The 26152-nt window shown below is 43.1% G+C and overlaps 1 protein-coding gene across 1 annotated transcript in view; it reads right to left on the bottom strand.

The window, feature by feature from the left end:
* DENND4A (DENN domain containing 4A) overlaps nt 1–5380 on the bottom strand; it is a 123457-nt gene extending 118077 nt beyond the window's left edge. The window contains exon 1 of the mRNA XM_077263288.1: nt 5283–5380. The gene's annotated coding sequence lies outside the window, so the exon portion shown is untranslated. The remainder of the gene's footprint in view (nt 1–5282) is intronic.
* Between the last annotated feature and the right edge of the window lie 20772 nt (nt 5381–26152).

Below are 26152 nucleotides of genomic sequence, written 5' to 3'. Positions count from 1 at the left end.
AATTCATTGGATTAAGAGAGCAGCTGCCAAAATACCATTACAAAGGATCAGTTATTTGAAGCCTCTGGAGTCCCTCGAACCTCAAGGTGTAGGATCCTTCAAAGGCTTGCTGTGGTGCATAAACCTACTATTTGGCCACCCCTAAACAGTGTTCACAAGCAGAAATGGTTGCAGTGGGCCCAGACATACATGAAGTCTAATTTCCAAACAGTCTTGTTTACTGATAAGTGTTGAGCAACCCTGGATGGTCCAGATGGATGGAGTAGTGGATGGCCACCATGTCCCAACAAGGCTGTGACGTCAGCAAGGAGGTGGAGGAGTCATATTTTGGGCCGGAATCATGGGGAAACAGCTGGTAGGGCCCTTTAAGGTTCCTGAAGGTGTGAAAATGACCTCTGCAAAGTATACAGAGTTTCTGACTGACAACTTTCTTCCATGGTCTAAAAAGCAGAAACATGCCTTCAGGAGCAAAATCATCTTCATGCATGACAATGTACCATCCCATGCTGCAAAGAATACCTCTGAGTCATTGGCTGCTATGGGCATAAAAGGAGATAAACTCACGGTGTGGCCACCATATTCCCCTGACCTCAACCCTATAGAGAACCTTTGGATTATCATCAAGCAAAAGATCTATGAGGGTGGGAGGCAGTTCACATCAAAACAGCAGCTCTGGGAGGCAATTCTGACTTCACGCAAAGAAATACAAGCAGAAACTCTCCAAAAACTCACAAGTTCAATGGATGCAAGAATTGTGAAGGTGATAACAAAGAAGGGTTGCTATGGTAACATGTGACTTGGCCTGTTAGGATGTTTTGGAGTTAAATAGCTTTTTTGTTCAGTGAATGTGACCTCCTAATGCTGCAAATTCAACAAATGAGCATTTTCAGTTCTTGAAAACATATCAAATGTTTAGAAATTCTACTGTGCCTAATAATTTGGAACAGTGCATTTTGAGTTCTTATTCGTTTTGGAGATTATACTGTTATCATTGGGAGGTTTCTTCAATAAAATTAGATGTATACTCTTAACGGGTGATGACTTTTATTAGACTGACTGTCATTTGCACCGACCAGTTAGGAAAATCCGAGAAAAATATAATTTGCATAATAATTTGGAACATGGTGTATTATGAGATCTATTGGGTTGACGCTTCAGACACCACCCGACCCGTACTATCTTGTTACAGTTATAGTCAGTCTGCATAATATTTTACAATGAGGTAACTGTAGAAAGTAAAGGCAGCATCTAATGCTTCACTGAAGCAAACTGTGTTTTAATGTTGCTTGTTATAAAATGAATGTACTAAAAGTAAAATATTTCAATAAACATACAGCTTCAATGAACACACTGCAGAAAGAAATGATTTCTCACACAATAAATTATAGAAAGAAATTGGAACCCACTGGGGGTATTGCTAATATTGATGTTGGCTCTCTATAAGACTACAGACCGTTGGAGAATTATTGGCCATTAAACTGATTTATTAAGTTAGCACATTTTGCAATTGATATCACAAGTCATATCATACAGTAATACTAGGTATACTTGGCACACCAAAAATGATGACAAACTTCAGACACATCTGTCCTTTGAGCTGCCGTTATATACAATCATGGCTGAAAGTGCTGGCACCCTTGGAATTGTTCCAGAAAATGAAGTATTTCTCTGAGAAAGTTATTGCAATTACACACGCTTTGTTAATCACATGTTTATTTCCTTTGTGTGTATTAGAACTACACACAAAAAAGGCAAATTAAACATAATTTCACATAAAAACCCCAAAAATAGGCTAGACAAAGTTTTTCACACCTTTCCAAAATTGTGGGTAAACAAGTTGTGATGCTAGTTCCAACTGACCTGTGGTAAGTAACAGGTGTGGGCAATATGAAAATCACACCTGAAACCAGATAAAAAGGGAAGACGTTGACTCCATTTTTTCATTGTGTCTGTGTGTGCTACACTAAGCATGGTGAACACAAATGGGAGAAGAGAACTGTCTGAGAACTTGAGAAGCAAAATTGTTGAAAATATCAACAATATCAAGGCTACAAGTCCATCTCCAGAGATCTTGATATTCCTTTATCCATGGTGTGCAATATAATGAAGAAGGCTACAACCCTAATCTCTGTGGACGGCAGAGAAAATTTGATGATGAAAGGTTGCAACTCAGGATAGTTTGGATGGTGGATAAGCAGCCCCAATCAAGTTCTAAAGAAATTGAAGCTGTCCTTTCTGGCTTATGGTGCATCGGCATAAGCGCAAACTATCTGTCAACATTTGAATGAAATGAAACGCTATGGTAGGAGGCCCAGGAGGACCCCACTGCTGACACTGAAAAAAACTATACCACAGTTTGCCAAAATGCACATGAGTAAGCCAAAATCCTTCTGGTACAGCATCTTTGGTAAAGCACATCATTCTACTGTTTACCGAAAAAAGAATGAGGCCTACAAAGAAAAGGACACAGTACCTACAATCAAATATCGTGAAGGTTAAAAGATGTTTTGTTTTATTTTTTTGCTGCCTCTGGCACTGGGTGCCTTGACTGTATGCAAGACATCATGAAATCTAAAGATCACCAAAGAATTTTGGGCTACAATGTAGTGGCCAGTGTCAGCTGGGTTTGCGTCCTAGGTCGTGGGTCTTCCTGCAGGACAATTACCCCAAACATACTTCAGGAAGCAACCAGAAATGGATGGAAACAAAGCGCTGGAGAGTTCTGAAGTGGCCAGTAATGAGTCCAGATCTAAACCCCATAGAACACCTGTGGAGAGATCTTACAATTGCTGTTGGGAGAAGGCACCCTTCAAATATGTGAGACCTGGAGCAGTTTGCAATAGAAGAGTAGTCCAAAATTCCAGTTGAGTGAGATGTACTGTAAGAAGCTTGTTGATGGTTATAGGAAGTGATTGGTTGCAGTTATTTATTCCAAAGGGTGTGCAACCAAATATTAAGTGGAGGGTGCCAACAATTGTGTGTGACCCATTTTTGTTGTCTTGTGTGAAATTATGTCCAATTTGCCTTTTTTTGTGTTGTTTCAATACCCACAAACAAAATAAACACGTGTATAACAAAACGTGTAATTGCATTTTCTGTGAGAAACACGGCACCGGCACAGAAGGTGAGTATAGGTTTTATCTGGGCCAAGTGACGGGTATGACAAGGAGCTGTCCAAGTAGTGGACAACCTCTTTAATTAGCCAGTTAGGCTTACGGCTTGTTCACGATCATCGTTGGGGGAGGTTAGCTATAGTGACTGACAGTTACTTTCTCATCTGTTCCCAATGAAAACACATGAATGCTCATCTAATAGAAATCTCATGTGAAGGGCCGGCTTTAGGTTTAGTAAAAAACACGACTGATAAGACTGTGAGAGCTGGAGCTGTGGGAAACCCATTTACCATCATAACTTTGTAGGACAGAATGCAAGATGAGATACGGACAGTTCATCTTATATTAGATTTTGGCTAGCAATGCATTGTGTCGTAGTCATGCGCGCAATTATTTATTGTTGCACGGATGAATATGAGCCAATAAAGAGTTATAATATGCAAGAAATGGAATAGGGCAAATGTATGTCAGAAATGTATTGAATTATGCAAATACATTTGTTTTCTGATATGAAATAGGACACAAATGCATTTGATGAACCAAGACCAAAAAAACTCATAAAACAGTCAGTACCTTTCTGCAGCTGCCATGAGATCTATAGCTAGAATGAACCCAATCTGTCATTTGTGCTTTTGAATATTAATGTATTTTAATCACATAATCACAAGATGTGAATATACAGAGCCTGCATCATCAGTCATTTGGATGATAAAATGCAATGCTCCTAGTAAACGGAAATATCCTGCAAAGTACCAGAATGGTCTGATAAATTCTCCTTTGAAACGTGGCAAGCTGATAGAGTGATCGTAGTGGAAGAAGAAGACGGAAGCAGCGGCATGGATTCATTAGCCCACCCTTCAGGGTGAATAATCTAAGGATAGGAATGGCTACATGATAGAATTAGACATTTTTTTCAATAAGTTTTTCGGTACTTTGATGACAGTGAACCAATGTTCTGATGCTGCAACATATTTACCATTTTTGTCCCAATGTAGCTGAAATAAAATAATTAGATGTCACATTTCCTATCAATCTGTTCACAGGTTCAATGCAGACCAATGTGTCTCCATGGTAACAGACTACAAATCGGGCAACAATCAACTTTCCTTATACACATAATATGGCAGGATGATCTGCTTTTCTGAGGAGTGTCATATATAAAGATAGATTAAAAGGAGTATTTCAGCCCACAGGATAGGTAATGACGGTGAGATCGCTGTGGGTATCACCACTGGGAGCCCCACCATTTACCAGAACAGTGATTGAGTCCCCGATCTGTCATGTCTACAAGATCTCAGAACAGTCATGTATGGGTCCTTCCCCTCCACTAAAGTCTGTGTCACTAAAGATGTCTGAAAATAGCTGAGAGCTGTGCTATGCAATCTTCATCCAGTGGAGAAGTGATAACCTACTAAGACTGAAACATTCCTTTAAGTTATCCATACAATATGTGACACAGTTACTGGGGCAGGGTCGCTAACATTGATCCATTCTGGGCCAACCGTGACCCTCCACTATCCAAAACATGTCCCCATAATTCACATTTCCCACTACTTTGTATAGACAAAACATAAGCCAATCTAGACATGGACAAGTTAGGATAGCTGAAATACTTCAAGTAAAAGAAAAATGTCCACAATTGATAATAAATATTGTAAAAGTGTATGAACAATTACAAGAATCTTTCTAAATTTTAACACAAAATATGCAGATGGGTAAAAAGGAGGCAAAAGTCTGTAAGAATCGGGACAAAAAGTTTGACCCTTAATTTTGGCTTGTATTATTTATTATACTCGCCTATATAGCGCCATTCATTCCACAGCACTTTACAGATATTACCGGCACTGTCCCCATTGGGGCTCACAATCTACATTCCCTATCAGTATGTACTTGGAGTGTGGGAGGAAACCGGAAAACCCGGAGGAAACCCACACAAACATGGGAGAACATACAAACTCCTTACAGATGTTGTTCTTGGTGGGATTTGAACCCAGGACGCCAGCGCTGTAACGTAACCGTGCTAACCACTGAGCCACCATGCTGCCCTTAATTTTGGCTTGTAAGAAATGACTAATTACAAGTAATAAAAACTTTTCAAGAATCAGGTTATACAGAGATATATAGTTTGTAAAAGTCTACATTCAGGTAGGAACAATACCGTTGCTTTACCTTCTCAATGGAATAATTGTCCCTGAAGGGTCCTCTGTGAGCTCAGAGATCAGCCCAACTTCCTTGGAGACAGCTCTGAATGAAATGTGTGTCACAGTTCTCCGACAGCCCAGCTCTGTGATGGGGAAACCCTGTGGTTTTCTGTACAGGCACCAGGTCTTTGTAACATGCTGAGATTACAGTTGGGAGGTGGAGGAAGTCTTTGAGTGCACACAGACATGTCACTTACTGCTCATGTTCTTGGCAAGTTGTCCAGGTCCATGCTGGGCTGGTTCCTGTCCAGGTCTCAGGAATGTTCTTCTTGGGAAACAAAAGAGAACAGCTGCTAAAACTCTTAGCTGGGTGCTGGGAGGAAAGAGGCAGAGGTTCAAACAGCTGAAGAACTTCACAATGATGGATCACTATTACCACAGAGAAGGGACATGGCTAAGATGTCAAGTAGATCTGTTTGCAGAGCCAACTAAAAGTTCTGTCCAGAGTTTGGTAGTAGGAACAAAGTTAAGATAACATTACTACTAGTAATGCAACATCTTATGCCCCCTTTTCAAAATTTTGGCATTTCCCTTAGAAGATATTGGTTGAAAACATATCCAATCTTAGTTCCTTGGGTATAAGTGGTGAAAGGTGAACCTCCTCTTGAACCACAGGAGGACCATTTCATAATATGTTCAAAGCTCTAATGACCAAGTTCCATTTAGGTCAATCTTTATTTGCTATTTGTATTGTATCCACTGGATACCTGAGGCTTTGTTCACATGACAGATGTCAGATAGGATCGATCTGTCTTGATCTAGGTGAGAGATCTGTTGTGATCTATTATTCATTGAGGTGACCAAACACTTTTGGCCGGGTTTAACACATCTGTGCTACATGGACCACACTTGGATCTCAAGACTCGACTTGTCTGCCGTGTCTCCAGACCTGAGCTAACTACTGCCTTGTAGACCATATATACGGTATTAAGCAAGTTGTTCAATTGAGGAGACCTGAAAGTAAGGCCGGGTTTGCAATCATGCAGGTGTGAAAACAGCCATAGATGACTGTCATCTGAACAACAGCTTATGCTCACAACTCCCTCATATACATGCTTGGTCAAACGTGTATGTCTTTAGTGGGGAGAGCGGTGTAAACTGCTGCTGCCCCCACCTTGGCAGTGACTTATCTCAATCTCATGGAGAGCAAAAGAATAGAGAAGTTGAAATCCAACTTTTGGATTTTGATGATGTCAGGTCACAGAACGAAGCCCCCGCTATACTCTGCCAATTTCATTGAGGTCCAGTAACTTCTATCAAATATGTATAGGGGCCTTTTGGATCAGTTGAATTTATTGGCTCCAATTGACTTATCATAGATTTATCATGTTTCTGGTTATTTGTGGACAGAATAGCTCAGCATGCTGTCAAAAAGCAACAGAAAGGAGATGGTAAAATAAATAATGCCACTGTGCACAAAGCCTATTCATGTGCACTTATTAGTGTCGCACTAATGAAACAATGGGTATGACTGACATAGGAATGGGATGCAGGTAAACGACATGGAAGAGTAGGGAGCAGAAACACTGCTGTCATGACAATGTTTGGAGGCAAGCTGGGTAGCTTTTATCATGGTGATGTTGGATGGCAATAATGAGCTTTCCAGATGACAAGTGCTGCCTATTGGGACTTTGTAAAACTGCTTACCTATAAATAAGAAAAGATCAGTCTGCATAATCCTGCTGTCTTAGGAGCCCTGCTGCACAATTATATATGGAATCATTATTTATTTAGAAACCATCATGATCGATAATGCTGTACGAGCGTACAGGGAAAAAAGGTGCTGACAGCTAGCGGCGGAAAGTGCAGTATAGATGTAGGTGAGCCGAGTTTGCTATTATATCATCTTATCTGTAGCTCTTACTCAGAACTTAGGGCTAAACTAGTTACCACCGTGCTCAAACAATGTAGCCCCAAAGTTAAAGGGGTTGTCCGGTGAACAGAATTTATCACCTAGGTAGATAGGTGATAACTTATTGATCGTGGGGGTCTGACTGTTGGGACCCACACTGATCAGTAGAATGGGGAACATTAATCACCATTAGACTGGAGGCGCAGTGCAGATGTTCAACTGCTGCTCCATTTATTTTTTTATAAATCGGATTTTCTGGAAGACCCACAGAGAATGAATGGAGTGGCGGTCAGACATCCGACCTGCCACTCTATTTTGTAAAGAGGATAAAATTTCCCTGTTGGGGATACAAATTCCCAATTCTACAGATTGGTGATAGGCTCCAGTGGTCCGACCGCCAGGTACAGACTGGGGCTGAAATTCTGCCGGCATTTGAAATCCAACAGGCCCATGCTGTCCCCGTCCCCAAGTACCAGATGGGATACATTATTATACCAATATTTCTAATGATACCCGTGGCCTACTGGGGTAAGTGACGGAGTCAGCGACTTTATACTCCGTCACAACTCTTAACAGTATGAGTGTCTTGAGATCATCAATTCTGTTAACAACGTAGCAGAAAAGGTGGCCCACAACCAGACAGGCCCTTCTGGCATTTGCCAGAATTGCCAAATGGCCAGTCCGGCCCTGCCGACTGCCAATGATCATAAGTAATCACCTTTCCTGTGGATTGGTGATAACTTGTTTTCAAGTTCTCCAAGGATATGATATTGATGGCCCATCGTTCCCCTCTGATCAGATGTTATTAGCTGCGGCTGCCAAGAACTGTGCTTGAGCACTTATTGGGGTGTCAGTCCCCCACCGATCTGATATTGAGGAATCAATTCAAATCCGCTGGTTCTCACAGTCCTCTGCGATCATCTGTTATTGGTGCAAGAAACTTCAGCAGGCAATTCTTTTTTTCCTGCACAGGAAATATTGCATTACATAATGGTCAATCAAAGGCTACCCATGAAATGCATAAGTTGGCTACTAGAGAAGGGGCGACGCTTACTGAGTAACTCTCTGTTATAACTGACCGAAGGGGTCCCCAGTTAGGTGCCCCTTCTTTGATATTGGTATGCCCTAACGGGGTATATAGACAGAGGATGTCTTCATGATACAACCCCTTTATCTCACATTAACCATTATACCAACTGTAAAGCAGCGGGTGTTTCCGCCGGTGAATTTAGCGCAACAGCGACTCCCAAATAAGTTAAAGGGAACCTGTCACCTCAAATTGGCGGGATATGTAAATGCCTTTTTTCCGGTCTGATGGGCGGCTTTTCTTCTTCATTTCTCCACCCCATCCGTCCCTGTTGTCCACAATATGTTCGAGAATTAGAGTACTTGTCCTCCATAGTTTGTGCGTGCACAGTGCAATCTTCGCTCGCGGATGCGCAGTATGCTTTGCCCAACTGCGGGCAAAGCCGAAAAGCATTACAGCGCCCGCGCCCTATGTCCCGGAATTATTTTGAGGTGTTCTGGGACATAGTGCGTGGGTGCCGGCAGCTTGTTCCTGTGTTCAGTGGTCACATGGTACCGCTCATTAAAGTAATGAATATGCGCTCCATGCCTATGGGAGTAGAGTCGCGTCCATATTCATTACTTTAATGAGCAGTACCACGTGACCACTGAACAGAGGAGCAAGCTGCAGGCGCCAGAGACCATCTGAGAAGCAGGGATGTGCAGAGACTCGCCGGGAGGAGGTGAGTATGATGTGACAGCTGTCGCTCCCCCGCCGACCCCCTGGGACAATGACTCGAGTATAAGCCGAGAGGGGCACTTTCAGCCTAAAAAAATGGGCTGAAAATCTTGGCTTATACTCGAGTATATACCGTATTTAATTAACTAGACAAGTTAGAAGGGCTGACAGGTTCTCTTTAATATTTAAAGGGAATCGGTCACCTCATTTTTCGGCTATAAGCTGCGGTCACTGCCATCAGGGGCTTATCTACAGCATTCTGTAATGCTGTAGATAAGCCCCCGATGTAACCTGAAAGATAAGAAAAACAAGTTAGATTATAATCACCTAGGGGCGGTCCCGGTCTTCATGAGATGACGTCCTCTTCCTGCTTCCTGCGTGGCTCCTGCGCAGGTGTACTTTATCTGCCCTGTTGAGGGCAGAGCAAAGTACTGCAGTGCGCAGGCTCCGGAAAAGGTCTGAGAAGCTCAGCGCCTGCGCACTGCAGTACTTTGCGCTGCCGTCAACAGGGCAGATAAAGTACGCCTGCGTAGGAGCCGCGACAGAAGCAAGTAAGAGAACGTCATTGCATGAAGATGGGAGGCGCCCATCGGACCGGACCGCACCGGGACCACCCCTGGGTGAGTATAATCTAACTTGCTTTTCTTATCTTTCAGGTTACATCGGGGGGCTTATCCACAGCATTACAGAATGCTGTAGATAAGCCCCTGATGCTGGTGGCCATAGCTTATAGCCCAAAAATGAGGTGACAGATTCCCTTTAATGTGTCAGCTTGCCATTTTACACTGCATTTTCTTTGCTTTCTCATAAGTAATATCTGATTGCAGCACTCCTCCCATCTCTCTATGGCTAAATTTGTAGGTATAGGTAAGTCTGATAGTATAGGCTCCAATCTAAGTTATTTTGACCCTGGGCTCAAACAATTTGATCAAACTCTGGTGACAGCTTAAATACATAAATATAGTCTATATAAGGCTGGGTTCACATTGCGTTCAGTGACTCCGTTAAACGGACTACGTTACACCGGGGCTTAACGCGGTGTAACGTAGTCCATTAACGCTGCCATTGAATGCAATGTCGGACGCATCGCTAGCGCACGCCCACAATGGGTGTGCGCTAGCGATGTGCCGTCATTGAGTGACGGACCCGAGACGCGGGCTGCAGTGTTTCCGGGTCCGTCACTGCTAGCGCGATGGAACGTCGGCACTTGCGTTAACAGCAGCCCATTAGCGTATGTGCTGAATGGGCTGCTATTAACGCAATGTTGTGAACCCAGCCTAACAGTAACGCAGTCCAAAACGAATTTAGTCAATGTTCATGTATAACCTTAGCGGCTCAGAGTTCGGTTGTATATTTGTGTTTTCTATGTGTCATGATCCAGACCGGGTTATGGGTCTTGTCTCTCCTTTCCCGGTCTGGTCATGTCAGGGGTTAATTTTCTCTGCCTCATTCCGGTGTCGGTCTGCTATTTCTCTGCGCTGCGTCCTGCAGGCAGTGCCAGTTATATTTCCTGCCTTCAGCGTGTGTAGCTGGCTCTGGTGAAACCCTGATTTGTCCTGCTGCGTTTGCCCGTGTCTGTTCATTCCTCTCTTCCAGCCTCGACTCTGTGTGTCCCTGTGTGTTTGGATTCCCCGGTCCTCAACTCTGCTTTGGCTCTGACCTGATTCTGTTTCTTCCTTCTGGTTCTTCTGCTATGGACCGGTACTGACCTTTTGGCGCTCCTCTGACTCTGTGTTTGGAATTCCCCTTGGTACTACGCTACTCTCTGGTATCGACCCGGCCTGTTTGACTATTCTGCTGCCACCTCGTGGTAGCCTCGCTGCAGTTCTGCTGGTCTGCTCTGAGCAGGATTTCAGCCCTCTCTCCACTCTGCTGCCATCTAGTGGAGTTTGCACTTACCTGCAATGCTGCAGCGTGACACTATGCTATAGCAATGCAAGTCACAGCAGCTTGCACCCATACGTGTACTGTACAGTATATGCTAGGAGGGGATTTTTGTTAAATTTGAAAGATAAATCTGGAATTTTCTTCCTCACCATCTCTATCTATATGAAGAGGCACAGATTAGATCATAAATATTCTTGGTATCTCTTGTTTAGCTTTATATATGTAATTTTCATGTACCGTAAATGGTTATTATATCTTAGACACACAAACAAGTAGACTTTGAAGTGGTTGTCCAGTCACGCCATATTGGAACCACAAGAGAGAAAAGACTGGACCAATAATGGTATGCACACCCATAGAATTTACAAAAAATATATCAAACTTTAATTGCACCTCAAAAAAGGCAAACACATAATAAAACCACTTAAAACAAGGCCTGAATACAGGACCAAATGACCATCACCCCTATATATAATGTATATGGAACAGCATAATTAACATTTAAAGTGCTTGATCAAATAACAATAATGTACCAATATACAGTGTCTCCTATCCATAGTTACAATAACCCCAATAACAGAATGATATACAGGCTTAATATTACAAATATAAGAAAATAACCAAAATAATAACACACATTAACCTGTAGTCATATGTATATGTTGATATAACCCCATATAATAGATATAGTAAACTGCGGTATTATCTTAGCATGCTCAATATCCCCAACAATAATGGTACCAATAGTTCTCTCATGATACTGACCTGGGCTATACGCCCAAAGTCCCAACCAAGTGTGAACCGAGCCTGCCCACAGTAATCTGTGGAATATGCTGCAAGGTAAAAAGCAATAGATTCACAAGCTCAAAGCAAAGCATGGGAAAAGAATTTCTAAAGAAAATTGCCAAAGGCAAAGCACCGGTGCTAAGGAATCATATACCATGGGTAGAGATGCTTAGAGAAGATAGGAGACACGCCAAGGGGTGAGGTAAGAGCCCCACGCGTATCGCTGTAGGCACTCTCTTGTGGTTCTATTATTATATTATAATTATTATTATTTACAGACCAGGTTTTTGCACCCTGTTTTCATGACCTATACAGGGGTGCGCCCCTTATATATATAATTATACAGTCACGCCATATTGATGAGCTTTCCAGTGGACAGGTTATTAAGATAAGATCTGTGGGGGTCCAACACTCGGCTGATATTTGCCGGATTTAAATTCATGGAGCAGAGCTGCAGAGCACAGCTCCATTTAATGAGTAGTAGGCGCTGCCAGGTACTGCGGAACAGCTGATCTGTGCGGGTGCTGGGTGTCAACCCCTCCACCGATCTAATATTGATTACCTATCCTATGAATGTTACTGCAGTACTACTAGAGTTCCCCAATCTCAATATTATAGTATGATACCCCCATAGTTCCCCACACATATTATGAGGCCCCAGCAGTGGCTCCCCAACAGTAATTCTCCACCAGAATGATGCCCTCACAGTCACTCTTCCACAGTATAATACCTCCAAACACAGGATGAGGCACCCACAGTCACCCTCCCACAATATGTCTCCACAGTGACCCCCCCTCAGCAACCCAATAAATATGTTATCAGTAGGGTGTGACCAGACAACCCCTTTAAGATTGTTACTTTATAATAGGCAGAACTCTCCCACAGTATGATTTCCTCACAGTAACCCTCCCACTGTATAATACTTCCAAACACGCAAAGAGGCCCCCACAGTAACCCCCCTACCACAATGCCCCCTGTTGTGAATTTGGATTCTGGGCTCCCCCGGTGGCCGCTTGTGGAATTGGATTTGTCATCCTCTTTCCTGTTTCACCTGGTTCCATCAGTAGTGGGTGTCGCTATTTAAGCTCATTTCTCTGGTGGTTTCTTGCCGGTCAACAATGTTATCTGATGCCTCTCAGTGCTTGTTCCTGCTTCTAGACAACTACTAGATAAGTTGGACTTTTGTCCATGTTTCATTTTGCCTATTTGTTCCAGTTCACAGCTGAAGTTTTGTTACTGTGTCTGGAAAGCTCTCGTTGATCAGGGATTGCTACTCTGGCGTTATGAGTTAATGCCAGAGTTTAAGGTAATCTCTGGATGGTGTTTTGTTAGTGTTTTTCTGCTGACCATGAAAGTATACTATCTGTCTTCTGCTATCTAGTAAGCGGACCTCAAATTTGCTAAGACTATTTTCCTGCTGCGTTTGTTGTTTCATCTGAACTCACCGTCATTATATGTGGGGGGCTACTGTCTTCTTTGGAATATTTCTCTAGAGGTGAGCCAGGTCTTATATTTCCCTCTGCTAGCTATTTAGGTCTTAGGCCAGAGCTGGGCATCTAGCTATAAATAGGAAATGCTACCTGGCTATTTCTAGTTGCGCGGCAGGCTTAGTTCATGGTCAGTATAGTTCCATCTTCCGAGAGCTTGTCCCTCTATAGGCTTGCTATGATCTCTGCCTGCAGAGATCATGACAGTTTGACCGGCCTATAAAGTGTTAAAGACCCAGGTTGAGAAAGGAGAGTTATAAGAAGTCTGCTGGAATTTTTTTTTTTTTTTTTCCTCCAGTTTGCCTTGCTGCAGTCTTTTTTCTCTCTCTCCTCCTAATCTCTGTATGCTCTGTGTGCACCTGACAATAATGGATCTTCAGAGTGTAACTGCGGGTTTGAATAATCTCATCATGAAAGTACAAAATTTACAAGATTTTGTGGTACATGCTCCGGTATCTGAGCCGAGAATTCCTTTGCCGGAGTTCTTCACAGGGAATAGAGCTAGCTTCCAGAATTTCCGAAATAATTGTAAGCTTTATTTGTCCCTGAAGTCTCGTTCAGCTGGAGACCCTGCTCAGCAGGTTAGGATTGTGATTTCCTTGCTCAGGGGTGACCCTCAAGATTGGGCCTTCTCATTGCCAGCAGGGGATCCTGCGTTGCGCGATGTGGATGCGTTTTTTCTGGCCTTGGGCTTGCTTTATGAGGAACCTCATTTGGAACTTCAGGCAGAAAAAACTTTGATGGCACTATCTCAGGGGCAAGACGAAGCTGAAGTTTACTGCCAAAAATTCCGTAAATGGTCTGTGCTTACTCAGTGGAATGAGTGCGCCTTGGCGGCAACTTTCAGAGAAGGCCTCTCTGATGCCGTTAAGGATGTTATGGTGGGGTTCCCTGTGCCTGCAGGTCTGAATGAGTCCATGACAATGGCTATTCAGATTGATAGGCGTCTGCGGGAGCGCAAACCGGTGCACCATCTGGCGGTGTCTTTGGAAAAGACGCCAGAAAGTATGCAGTGTGATAGAATTCTGTCCAGGAGCGAGCGACAGAATTTTAGACGGAAGAATGGATTGTGCTTCTATTGTGGGGATTCTACTCATGTTATATCAGCATGCTCTAGGCGTACAAAGAAGCTTGATAAGTCTGTTTCCATTGGCACCATTCAGTCTAAGTTTATTTTGTCTGTAACCCTGATTTGCTCTTTGTCATCCATTGCCACGGACGCCTATGTTGACTCTGGCGCCGCTCTGAGTCTTATGGATTGGTCCTTTGCCAATCGTTGTGGTTTTGATTTAGAGCCTTTGGAGACTCTTATTCCTCTGAAGGGGATTGACTCCACCCCATTGGCTAATAATAAACCACAATACTGGACACAAGTAACCATGCGTATCAATCCGGATCACCAGGAGATTATTCGTTTCCTGGTGCTGTATAATTTACATGACGATTTGGTACTGGGATTGCCATGGTTGCAGTCTCACAACCCAGTCTTGGACTGGAGAGCAATGTCTGTGTTGAGCTGGGGATGTAAGGGTATTCATGGGGACTTACCTTTGGTTTCTATTTCGTCGTCCATTCCCTCTGAAGTCCCTGAGTTCCTCTCTGATTATCAAGACGTCTTTGACGAACCCAAGCTTGGGTCGTTACCTCCGCACCGTGAGTGCGATTGTGCCATAGATTTGATACCGGGTTGCAAATATCCAAAGGGTCGTTTGTTTAATCTGTCTGTGCCGGAACATGCTGCCATGCGGGAATATATAAAGGAGTCTTTGGAAAAGGGACATATTCGTCCATCTTCTTCTCCCTTGGGAGCTGGGTTTTTCTTTGTCTCAAAAAAAGGACGGCTCTTTGAGACCATGTATTGATTATCGGCTTCTGAATAAGATCACTGTTAAGTATCAATACCCATTGCCATTGCTTACTGATTTGTTTGCTCGTATAGAGGGTGCTAAGTGGTTCTCTAAAATTGATCTTCGTGGGGCGTATAATTTGGTGCGGATCAGGCAGGGGGATGAGTGGAAGACCGCATTTAATACGCCCGAGGGCCACTTTGAGTATTTGGTCATGCCTTTTGGTCTTTCTAATGCCCCTTCAGTTTTCCAGTCTTTTATGCATGATATTTTCCGCGATTTTCTGGATAGATTTATGATAATATATCTGGATGATATTCTGATTTTTTCTGATGACTGGGACTCTCATGTCCAGCAGGTCAGGAGAGTTTTTCAGGTTCTGCGGTCTAATTCTTTATGTGTGAAGGGGTCTAAGTGCGTTTTTGGGGTCCAGAAAATTTCCTTTTTGGGGTATATTTTTTCTCCCTCTTCCATTGAGATGGATCCCGTCAAGGTGCAAGCTATTTGTGACTGGACTCAGCCCTCCTCTCTTAAGGGTCTTCAGAGATTTTTGGGCTTTGCCAACTTTTACCGCCGATTTATTGCTGGTTTTTCGGATGTCGTTAAACCACTGACTGATTTGACCAGACAAGGCGCTGATGTTGCTAATTGGTCCCCTCATGCTGTGGAGGCCTTTCAGGAGCTTAAGCACCGTTTTGCCTCTGCCCCTGTGTTGCGTCAGCCTGATGTGAATCTGCCTTTTCAGGTTGAGGTTGACGCTTCGGAGATCGGAGCTGGGGCAGTGTTGTCGCAGAAAGGTTCCGACTGCTCCGTCATTAGGCCTTGTGCCTTCTTTTCTCGCAAATTTTCGCCCGCAGAGCGGAATTATGATGTTGGGAATCGGGAGCTTTTGGCCATGAAGTGGGCGTTTGAGGAGTGGCGCCATTGGCTAGAGGGGGCTAAGCATCAGGTGGTGGTATTGACTGACCACAAAAATTTGATTTATCTTGAGACTGCCAGGCGCCTGAATCCTAGACAGGCGCGCTGGTCTTTATTTTTTTCTCGCTTTAATTTTGTGGTGTCATACCTACCGGGTTCTAAGAATGTTAAGGCAGATGCCCTTTCTAGGAGTTTTGACCCGGACTCTCCTGGTAATTCTGAACCCACAGGTATCCTTAGGGAGGGAGTAATTTTGTCGGCCGTTTCTCCTGATCTGCGGCGGTCCTTGCAAGAGTTTCAGGCGGATAGACCGGATCGTTGTCCGCCTGATAGACTGTTTGTTCCGGATGATTGGACCAGTAGAGTCATCTCTGAGGTACATTCTTCTGCATTGGCAGGTCATCCCGGAATTTTTGGTACCAGGGATTTGGTGGCAAGATCCTTCTGGTGGCCTTCCCTGTCTCGAGATGTGCGAGTCTTTGTGCAGTCATGTGACATTTGTGCTCGGGCCAAGTCTTGTAGTTCTCGGGCTAGCGGACTGCTGTTGCCCTTGCCTATTCCTAAGAGGCCTTGGACACACATCTCGATGGATTTTATTTCAGATCTGCCTGTTTCCCAGAAGATGTCTGTCATCTGGGTGGTCTGTGACCGTTTCTCTAAAATGGTCCATTTGGTTCCTCTGCCCAAGTTGCCTTCTTCTTCTGAGTTGGTTCCTCTGTTTTTTCAGAATGTTGTCCGATTGCACGGTATTCCTGAGAATATTGTTTCTGACAGAGGTACCCAATTTGTGTCTAGATTTTGGCGGGCATTCTGTGCTAGGATGGGCATAGATTTGTCTTTTTCATCTGCTTTTCACCCTCAGACTAATGGCCAGACCGAGCGGACTAATCAGACCCTGGAGACATATCTGAGGTGTTTTGTCTCTGCTGACCAGGATGATTGGGTTGCTTTTTTGCCATTGGCAGAGTTCGCCCTCAATAATCGGGCCAGCTCTTCCACCTTGGTGTCCCCGTTTTTCTGTAATTCGGGGTTTCACCCTCGATTTTCCTCCGGTCAGGTGGAATCCTCGGATTGTCCTGGAGTGGATGCGGTGGTGGAGAGATTGCATCACATCTGGGGGCAGGTTATGGACAATTTGAAGTTGTCCCAGGAGAAGACTCAGCGTTTTGCCAACCGTCATCGTCGTGTTGGTTCTCGGCTTTGTGTTGGAGATTTGGTGTGGTTGTCTTCTCGTTTTGTCCCTATGAGGGTCTCTTCTCCTAAGTTTAAACCTCGGTTCATCGGCCCTTATAGAATATTGGAGATTCTTAATCCTGTTTCTTTCCGTTTGGACCTCCCTGCGTCCTTTTCCATTCATAACGTTTTTCATCGGTCGTTATTGCGCAGGTATGAGGTACCTGTTGTACCTTCAGTTGAGCCTCCTGCTCCGGTGTTGGTTGAGGGTGAGTTGGAGTACGTTGTGGAGAAAATTTTGGACTCTCGTGTTTCCAGACGGAGACTCCAGTATCTGGTCAACTGGAAGGGTTACGGCCAGGAGGATAATTCTTGGGTCAATGCATCTGATGTTCATGCTTCTGATCTTGTTCGTGCCTTCCATAGGGCTCATCCTGGTCGCCCTGGTGGATCTGGTGAGGGTTCGGTGCCCCCTCCTTGAGGGGGGGGTACTGTTGTGAATTTGGATTCTGGGCTCCCCCGGTGGCCGCTTGTGGAATTGGATTTGTCATCCTCTTTCCTGTTTCACCTGGTTCCATCAGTAGTGGGTGTCGCTATTTAAGCTCATTTCTCTGGTGGTTTCTTGCCGGTCAACAATGTTATCTGATGCCTCTCAGTGCTTGTTCCTGCTTCTAGACAACTACTAGATAAGTTGGACTTTTGTCCATGTTTCATTTTGCCTATTTGTTCCAGTTCACAGCTGAAGTTTTGTTACTGTGTCTGGAAAGCTCTCGTTGATCAGGGATTGCTACTCTGGCGTTATGAGTTAATGCCAGAGTTTAAGGTAATCTCTGGATGGTGTTTTGTTAGTGTTTTTCTGCTGACCATGAAAGTATACTATCTGTCTTCTGCTATCTAGTAAGCGGACCTCAAATTTGCTAAGACTATTTTCCTGCTGCGTTTGTTGTTTCATCTGAACTCACCGTCATTATATGTGGGGGGCTACTGTCTTCTTTGGAATATTTCTCTAGAGGTGAGCCAGGTCTTATATTTCCCTCTGCTAGCTATTTAGGTCTTAGGCCAGAGCTGGGCATCTAGCTATAAATAGGAAATGCTACCTGGCTATTTCTAGTTGCGCGGCAGGCTTAGTTCATGGTCAGTATAGTTCCATCTTCCGAGAGCTTGTCCCTCTATAGGCTTGCTATGATCTCTGCCTGCAGAGATCATGACAGCCCCCTTAGTAACTCTATAGATTGGTCATCAGTATAGTGTGACCGGACAACCCCTTTAAGAGTGTTACTTTATAATGGCAGGACCTAATCCCTATAGCAGTGTATCACACAATACTACAATGCCAAACATCGCTGGATGGTGTCAGTGCCCTCTGCTCGCCTGTTGTGACAGTGATAAGGTGGAAACACAGAAACACGCACTTGACTTAAATCGGATGTAAGTCACTTCCTGCCCACTTCCCGAAACGTCACAAGTTTAACTTTGAACATTATCATAGATACAGAGATCAAGTGTTGTAACAGAAGTATACTAAACATGATCGTTAGCATTTACATTGTGGCTTAGCAACAAACCATTTTCTATTTTCCTCAATTATTATGCACAACGAAAAATCCTATTGTAGTTACCATAAAAATAAATGTAAATATGTTTAAGCCCCCCAAAAAACAAACCAATAACTCCTGGAATACTTTTTTCTTGGGGGCAGAAAACTATTTACGGTACATAGGATTTTCTTCAAGAAATCTCTCCAGTACATGTTCAATAGTGCAGAAGAATAGAATTCATCATAGAATCATTGGTACCGTAATAAGTTTTTATCCCATAATGAAAGGAGATTCCAGACTCTATGAAAACAAAAAGTTATTGAAATTTACAGTGAGTACAGAAAGTATTCAGACCCCTTTACATTTTTCACTCGTTGTTTCATTGCAGCCATTTGGTAAATTCAAAAAAGTTCATTTTTTTTCTCATTAATGTACACTCTGCACCCCATCTTGACTGAAAAAAGCAGAAATGTAGTAATTTTTGAAAATGTAATAAAAAAGAAAACTGAAATATCACATGGTCATAAGTATTCAGACCCTAAACAGGGCAGAGAAGTGCGCCTGCGCAGGAGCACGATGCCGGGGAGCGATGAAGCAACAGGAGGGCGGCATCACAAAACGAAGGGAGGTGCCAAACCCGGACCCGCGAAACCCATCGGACCGGACCGCCCCCCAGGTGAGTATAATAAAACTCATTTTTTTTTATTTACCAAATGGCTGCAATGAAACAAAGTGAAACATTTAAAGGGATCTGAATACTTTCCGTACCCACTGTAGAGGACATGCCTAATCAGGCTTTCTTCTCACCATCAATCCAGAATCATGTATTGGCCCATCATGTGTCCTCTCTCTGCATTCTGCACAAACAGATGACTGGTCAGTTGTGGAGTTCTGCAGGTGCAATGGTTCTTCTATCATTGGTGGACCCCTTTGTTTAGCGCTCAGACCAGAGTACTTGTAAGCATTCAGTTACCCTAGGTTCCTTGTAGCCTTTTTTGGGAAGTGCCATAGAAACTGAATAATTAAAAATATTTGTTTTTACATTATATAAATTGTTAGAATTTTTTTTTCAAAATTCATATAAAAAATTACAACTTCTAGATGTATGCAATTTATAATATAAATTTTAGAAAGGGAAGACTTATAATTCTCATCTCTTTTTGATACTACGTTTGTAGTTGGTTAAAGAAACTGCATTCAAAACTGTATTGATAACTACATGTATGAATTCTGCCTTATTAATAATAATAATAATAATAATAATCTTTATATAGCGCCAACATATTCCACAGCGCTTTACAGCTTAACAGTGTCAAACAGAACAGTCATAAGTAACAACATTAACAATACAGTAATTAAAGCACAATAAGACTCCCCTGCCCGTGAGAGCTTACAATCTACAATGAGGTGGGGGAGATACAAAGCTCAGGTGTGTATTTACAATGATGTATTTACAATGATGGTCCAGCCATCTTCAGGGGGTGGGGGGGGGGGGGTAGATGGAGATAGTGAATGGGCTACACACACACAAACATAAAATGACTTTGATTAGTGAACGTGATAGGCCGCTCTGAACAAATATGTTTTGAGGGAGCGCCTAAAACTATGCAAGTTGTGGGTGGTCCTAATATCTTGGGGTAGAGCATTCCAGACGATTGGCGCAGCACGGGAGAAGTCTTGTAGTCGGGAGTGGGAGGTACGGATTAGTGCAGAGGTTAGTCGAAAGTCATTTGCAGAGCGCAGAGGTCGGTTATAGACAGAAATGAGGGAGGAGATGTAAGGGGGTGCCGCACTGTGGAGAGCTTTGTGGGTGAGAACAAGTACTTTGAATTGTATCCTGTAATGAATGGGCAGCCAGTGTAAGGACTGGCGAAGAGCGGACACGTCCGAGTAACGATTAGCTAGATGGACAACCCTGGCTGCTGCATTAAGGATGGACTGGAGAGGGGAAAGTCGAGTGAGGGGGAGGCCAATTAATAGAGCGTTACAGTAGTCCAGGCAGGAGTGGATCAGGGCGACAGTGAGGGTTTTTGTTGTCTCCATGGTGAGAAAAGGGCGGATTCTACAGATGTTCTTTAGGTGTAAGCGGCACGAGCGGGCAAGACATTGTATATGAGAGGTGAAGGAGAGATCGGAGTCAAACATAACACCCAGACAGTGCGCCTGCTGCCGGGGCGTTATTATGGTGCCACCCACGGAGAGAGAAATATCAGATTTAGGGAGGTTAGTAGATGGTGGGAGCAGAAGAAGTTCAGTTTTGGAGAGGTTGAGTTTCTAATACAGAGTGGGCATGATGCCTTACAGTTAGATTGTGCTTCTAAAATGCCGTTTTTTTGCAGTTTTGTTTTTAGATTTTTCTTTTAACCAAATCTTGAGTATGTACCAAAGAAAAGATTCATTGGAGTTCCATCAATTTCCAGTTTGTGCTACAATAAAATATGGTACATCACAGACTGCATAAAAACAGTACGAGACAAGTTTCTGCAGGAAAACCAGATTTGTGCTGAAAAGTTGGGCTGGTGAATAAGAGAATGGGTGCAGCAATGTTTTAGGCTATAGGACATGCTACACGTATACCACAGAGATATACTAGTCTGCAACATTACTCCTCAGTTTTCACTTGGAATCTCTTTTTACGTGTTACTGGAATGCAACAAAGCTCTTCAGACAGAGAAGGGAACTTTCTTACAGGTCCTCCCTAGGACCAGGAATACTAGCCTAACTGAGGAGATAATCATTTCCACATCACTGCATCCTCGCGGAGTGTGTTTGCTATATCTGGAAGGACATCTAGTGGAAAGATTTAGGAAGTATTTGCTAATTTAGATTTAGCAATGTATCTTCCTGTAGTTATGTTAAGGCTACGGTCCCACGATGAGCTGTTGGTGAGTTTTTGAGGCTGCAGATTTTGTGCGCCATTTCTGTACCTATTAGTTAAATTAGGTTACTTATATTTTTAATTGCTTCTTTGTTTTTGATACTTCCTGGGATTCAGCTTTGACAAAACTTTTTTATATAGTCATATGCAGATTACATTCGTGTTTACCTGCAGATTTTACGCATCGAATGCAACTCTATGGGGAAAATCTGCACATAAAACAACCCGCACAGAATAGAAGGGGAAAAAAAAAACAAAGGAGTATATATAACCCAATTAAAACATTTTTAATTTAAACAATGGTTAAAATAGTTGTGCAAACTAATAATAATAATAATAATACAGAGGCCGCTTTCCTCAGAGCAGAGACTTACACACCCATAGAACAGTGCTATTATAAACACAATAGTAAATACATAGATTGCCTGGCTATATTTTTAAATACTATGGGATACACTTTTCCCTTGTTGAAAAATGATAGGTAATATAGTCAAAAGAAATTACACTTATATGAAATGACCACTCGTTTGTATGTTGTCTCTGCCGTCCCAACGCACGTTTCGCTCTATCTTCATCAGGAGACGTGTTTTGGGCAGGAGTGGACATGATTAAGTTATAAGGATTGACCAATCAGCATGGTAGGTGGGGAGGTGTGTTAATCACGAGGTCAGTGATGTGTTGGGCGGGTCCACCGAGATCAGATTGAATATGGAGCGAAAGCTGTACCGTTCGTATGGAGTATGCATCCTTGACATCACTCACAGGAATGGGCTTTTTGGTTTGCGGCCGTGGAACACAGGCACATTAACGCTGTCATATGTTTACTATTTTTTCTCCTTGTATGTATTTTTAAATTTATTATGCACTTTTATTGATTCATAATTGGCACTGAGTTTCATTTTCATTATGGAGACTTACATCTCTGACCTGAAACGTCACAGAGTCAGGAGACGTGGAAGACACCGCTAAGTATTACAGGTACCGGGGCCCTGAGCAGGCGGGGGGCTGGCACTGGCACCAGGCCCCATAGTGTGCCAGTGTCCTCTACGGCAAGTGGGCCCCCCACTTTCTCAGGGCCCTGGCACTTGAGAAAGCGCCGAGGCCCATTTTTTTAATATTATTTATTTATATAGCACCATTGATTCCATGGTGCTGTACATGAGAAGGGGTTACATACAAATTACAGATATCACTTACAATAAATTAACTAACAATGACAGACTGATACAGAGGGGCGAGGACCCTTCCCTTGCGGGCTTACATTCTACAGGATGGTGGAGAAGGAGACAGGAGGTTGGGGGTTGCAGGAGCTCCGGTGTTGGTGAGGCGGCAGCTCCGGTAGTGGTGAGGAGGCAACGGGGTCATTGCAGGCTGTAGGCTTTCCTGAAGAGGTGGGTTTCAGTTTCCGTCTGAAGGATCCGAATGTGGTTGATAGTCGGATGTGTTGGGGAACAGAATTCCAGAGGATGGGGGATATTCTGGAGAAGTCTTGGAGGCGGTTGGGTGAGGAGCGAATAAGTGTGGAGGAGAGAAGGAGGTCTTGGGAGGACCAGAGATTACGTGAGGGAAGATATCGGGAGCTTAGTTCAGAGATATATGGAGGAGACAGGTTATGGATGGCTTTGTAGGTCAGTGTTAGTAATTTGAACTGGATATGCTGAGGGAATGGGAGCCAGTGAAGAGATTTGCAGAGGGGGGAAACGGAGGAGTAGCGAAAAAGTGTGAATAAAGCATCAGAATAAATTCACATCTAGCAGACTTGCTGCGCCCATTTTTGCAACAGTCCCTGTTATCTTAATGGGGTTTATACATGTGCTTTACCGTTCAGATTAATGCAACTAATTTTTAGGCTAGGGTCACACAACAGTATGAAAAAAAATCGGTCTGATTTTCATCCAGAAAAGTGGTACAATTTTTTTCTCTATTGTCAGTCGTGTGCTGTCCCTATCCAATCGTTTTTTTGACTCAGCAGCTATTAATAATTTACAAGATCATTTACAGTATCCTATCTTACAGAATTGCAATGTATCCATAAAAATCAGATGCTATACATTGAAGATCGGATGCTGTACTTTGAAGATCGGGTGCTGTACTGTGACTCTGCATGGCATCCGATTTTTTTCACTCACTCGAATACAGATTCAAATGGCAGCATGCTGCAATTTTTTTTACAGACAGAATCTGTTAGTAAAGAAAAAAATCAGTCAGCAGCACTGCACCATTAATTAACATGGGTCAGTGTGCTATCTGATAAAAATTTGGATAGAACTCGTCCGATTTATACTGTGGTTTGAGTGAGCCCATGGTCAAGATTAAATTTTTTTTATCTATTTGCTGTAACTCTTCTGCTGTGAGAGTTTTTCTTATATAATGTGCAGCTGGTTTCCAAGGATACCGACCGCCAGGAATAGTGTGCCCAGTAGCTTCATTTTAGGCTGATGAGTTAATTCCTGATACATTGGCTACTTCTCTCCAGCCCATTAATTTGCATACAGCAGATAGCTCACCTCCCTCCCCTACCTCTCAGCTCATAACCTGTGATCAAACTGCAAAATCACAATCCCTCGACCCCCAACATTGGCCCCTACTACTGGCAGCTTCCAGAGCAGTTCTCCTAATCTCTTTCCTGAACTGTGCCCTTATTCAAAGGATCTTTTATCTCTATATGCAAACATTTGTAATAACAGACTTCAAAAGCTACTTCAAAAGTAGAATAAGCTCAGCAGTAGGACAAAACTACTAAACCAGAACTGTCACTCAAGGAACAGTGCCCACAACCCAGCAACAAGGAAATGAAGAGATTGGAAAGATGTGTGCTGCTGAAGACACAATTTGAGAATAAGACTTTAAAGGGAATCTATCAGACTTCAGGCAAAGGAGCAGTCAATCAAGCAGGAGGAGGTAGGCAGGAATAGAGCTAGAGTGACAAAGTGTTATGAATGTGAGATACTCACACACAAGTAACAGGAATAAGGAAGACCTATTGCAGAGAAAAGCCACACTCACACCCTACTGATCCCTGTACAGACTAGACAATCCTTTGCTGCACAACTGAAAGCACCACCTCGGACCTGATTCCATAAAAGGCTATCGAGGGGTTTATTGTACCTCCTGAGGAACCAGAGGGAAGGCCACTACACACTGGTAACAAGAAGAAATGAAAGTGTGCAGGTGGACACTAAGACCCAGGGTGAGAAAAATTAAAGCACGTTCATAAAGGGGAGAGAAGGAAAACTAAGGAGAATCAAAATTAAAGAAACAAGAAAAAATCTTACAGAACTGTACCTGAGTTAAAAGGAAAAGGTTCTGGGAAGGTATTCAGACAGACACTCAACAAAAGTACAAATGGTGTTTGTCTAGCAGGGAATATCCCATAACTGAAGGGCTGGAAAACCTTAGCACAAATCCACCAAGAAGTATAGCCAGCAAGGAAGTGCAGTGAAGGATGAACATATAAAACCCCACCCAGAATGTGATAGGCAAACCAAAATGGGAAAAATAAGAAACATCTGGAGAGGAGCAAACCAAGAAGGGAAAACAAAGACAATAGAAACCATCAGCATTTGGACAGGGAAGAAAGGGCAAGGGAAGATCTGCTTCAAAAAACCTTGTTGTGAACATAGCCTAAGGTTCCCTGGGTCCAATGGAAGACATTATTCTGAGATTCTTCTCATCTATATGGAACATGCGGAACATGTCATGTGCACTTTGAATTTCATTCCAGCACTTTCTGTTGTCATTTTTATAAATTACATATCATCAATAAGGTCTAAAAGGTTACTTGTGAAATTTGATTTGGAAGAACTAGACTGGCCCTCACAGAGCCCTGACCTCAACCCCACTAAACATATTTGGGATAAACTAGAACATAGTTTGCAACTTGCAAGCCAAGCTGTCTCATCCAATGTTATTGTCTAACCTCACTCCAATCTTGCAGAAAGCCTCTCCAGAAGACTTTGCTGCAAAGGAGGAACTAACTCCTTTTTTATGTCTATAGATTTAGAACAGAGGTATTAAAAGCCCCTGTAGTTGTTACGTGAAGGCGTCCCAATACTTTTGTCTTTTGTTTTAGTGTAAGAATTCAGGAGATGACCCTCTGCCAGTCATTTGATGTAAATGCGGAGGAAAAAGTTGTCCAATGCCCAAAACAAGCACTGTTTCAGAATTTGTCACTGACATCCCAATGTTTTTTTTGTATTTTTTGGCCATGAGCATTCTTGCCTTACATGACACGTTTGCTTCCCTTTTTCCCTTTGTCTCTACAGTGCTCTACTTTAGTCACAACTTCCAAAAGCAGTAATGAAGGACTAATGTTCTGACCCTCTTAACTCATTCAATTACGCATGAAGGAGGGCACATCACAATCGAGTATGTATGATATTGGGAATGTCCATGTAGATCATATAGATCTAATAATATATAGTCTACTTCAAATTTTGGGAACATTAATCTGTTTTGAATCTCAGCTTACAGTCCAGAGATTTTAAGTAGTGATGGACGAACCCCTGGCTGTTCGGGTCCAGCGTGTTCAGCCGAACAGTTAAAAAAAGTTTGGCTCGGGTACCAGTACAGTACCTGAACCCGAACCTTATTCACATGAATAGGGGGCCCGAACATCCATTATTTACCGCTCTGTGATGCAGTGTCAAGCACTGTTTCTGATCGGCGTTAAGATCATTACTGCCGGCCAGAGAGCTGCGGTTCCCACGCTGTCAGATGACAGTGTGA

This window comes from Ranitomeya variabilis, chromosome 5 (assembly GCF_051348905.1).
Source record: "Ranitomeya variabilis isolate aRanVar5 chromosome 5, aRanVar5.hap1, whole genome shotgun sequence".
Taxonomy (NCBI): Eukaryota; Metazoa; Chordata; class Amphibia; order Anura; family Dendrobatidae; genus Ranitomeya; species Ranitomeya variabilis.
The sequence above is the reverse complement of the archived record's forward strand: the minus strand, read 5'-3'. Positions and strand labels throughout refer to the sequence as shown.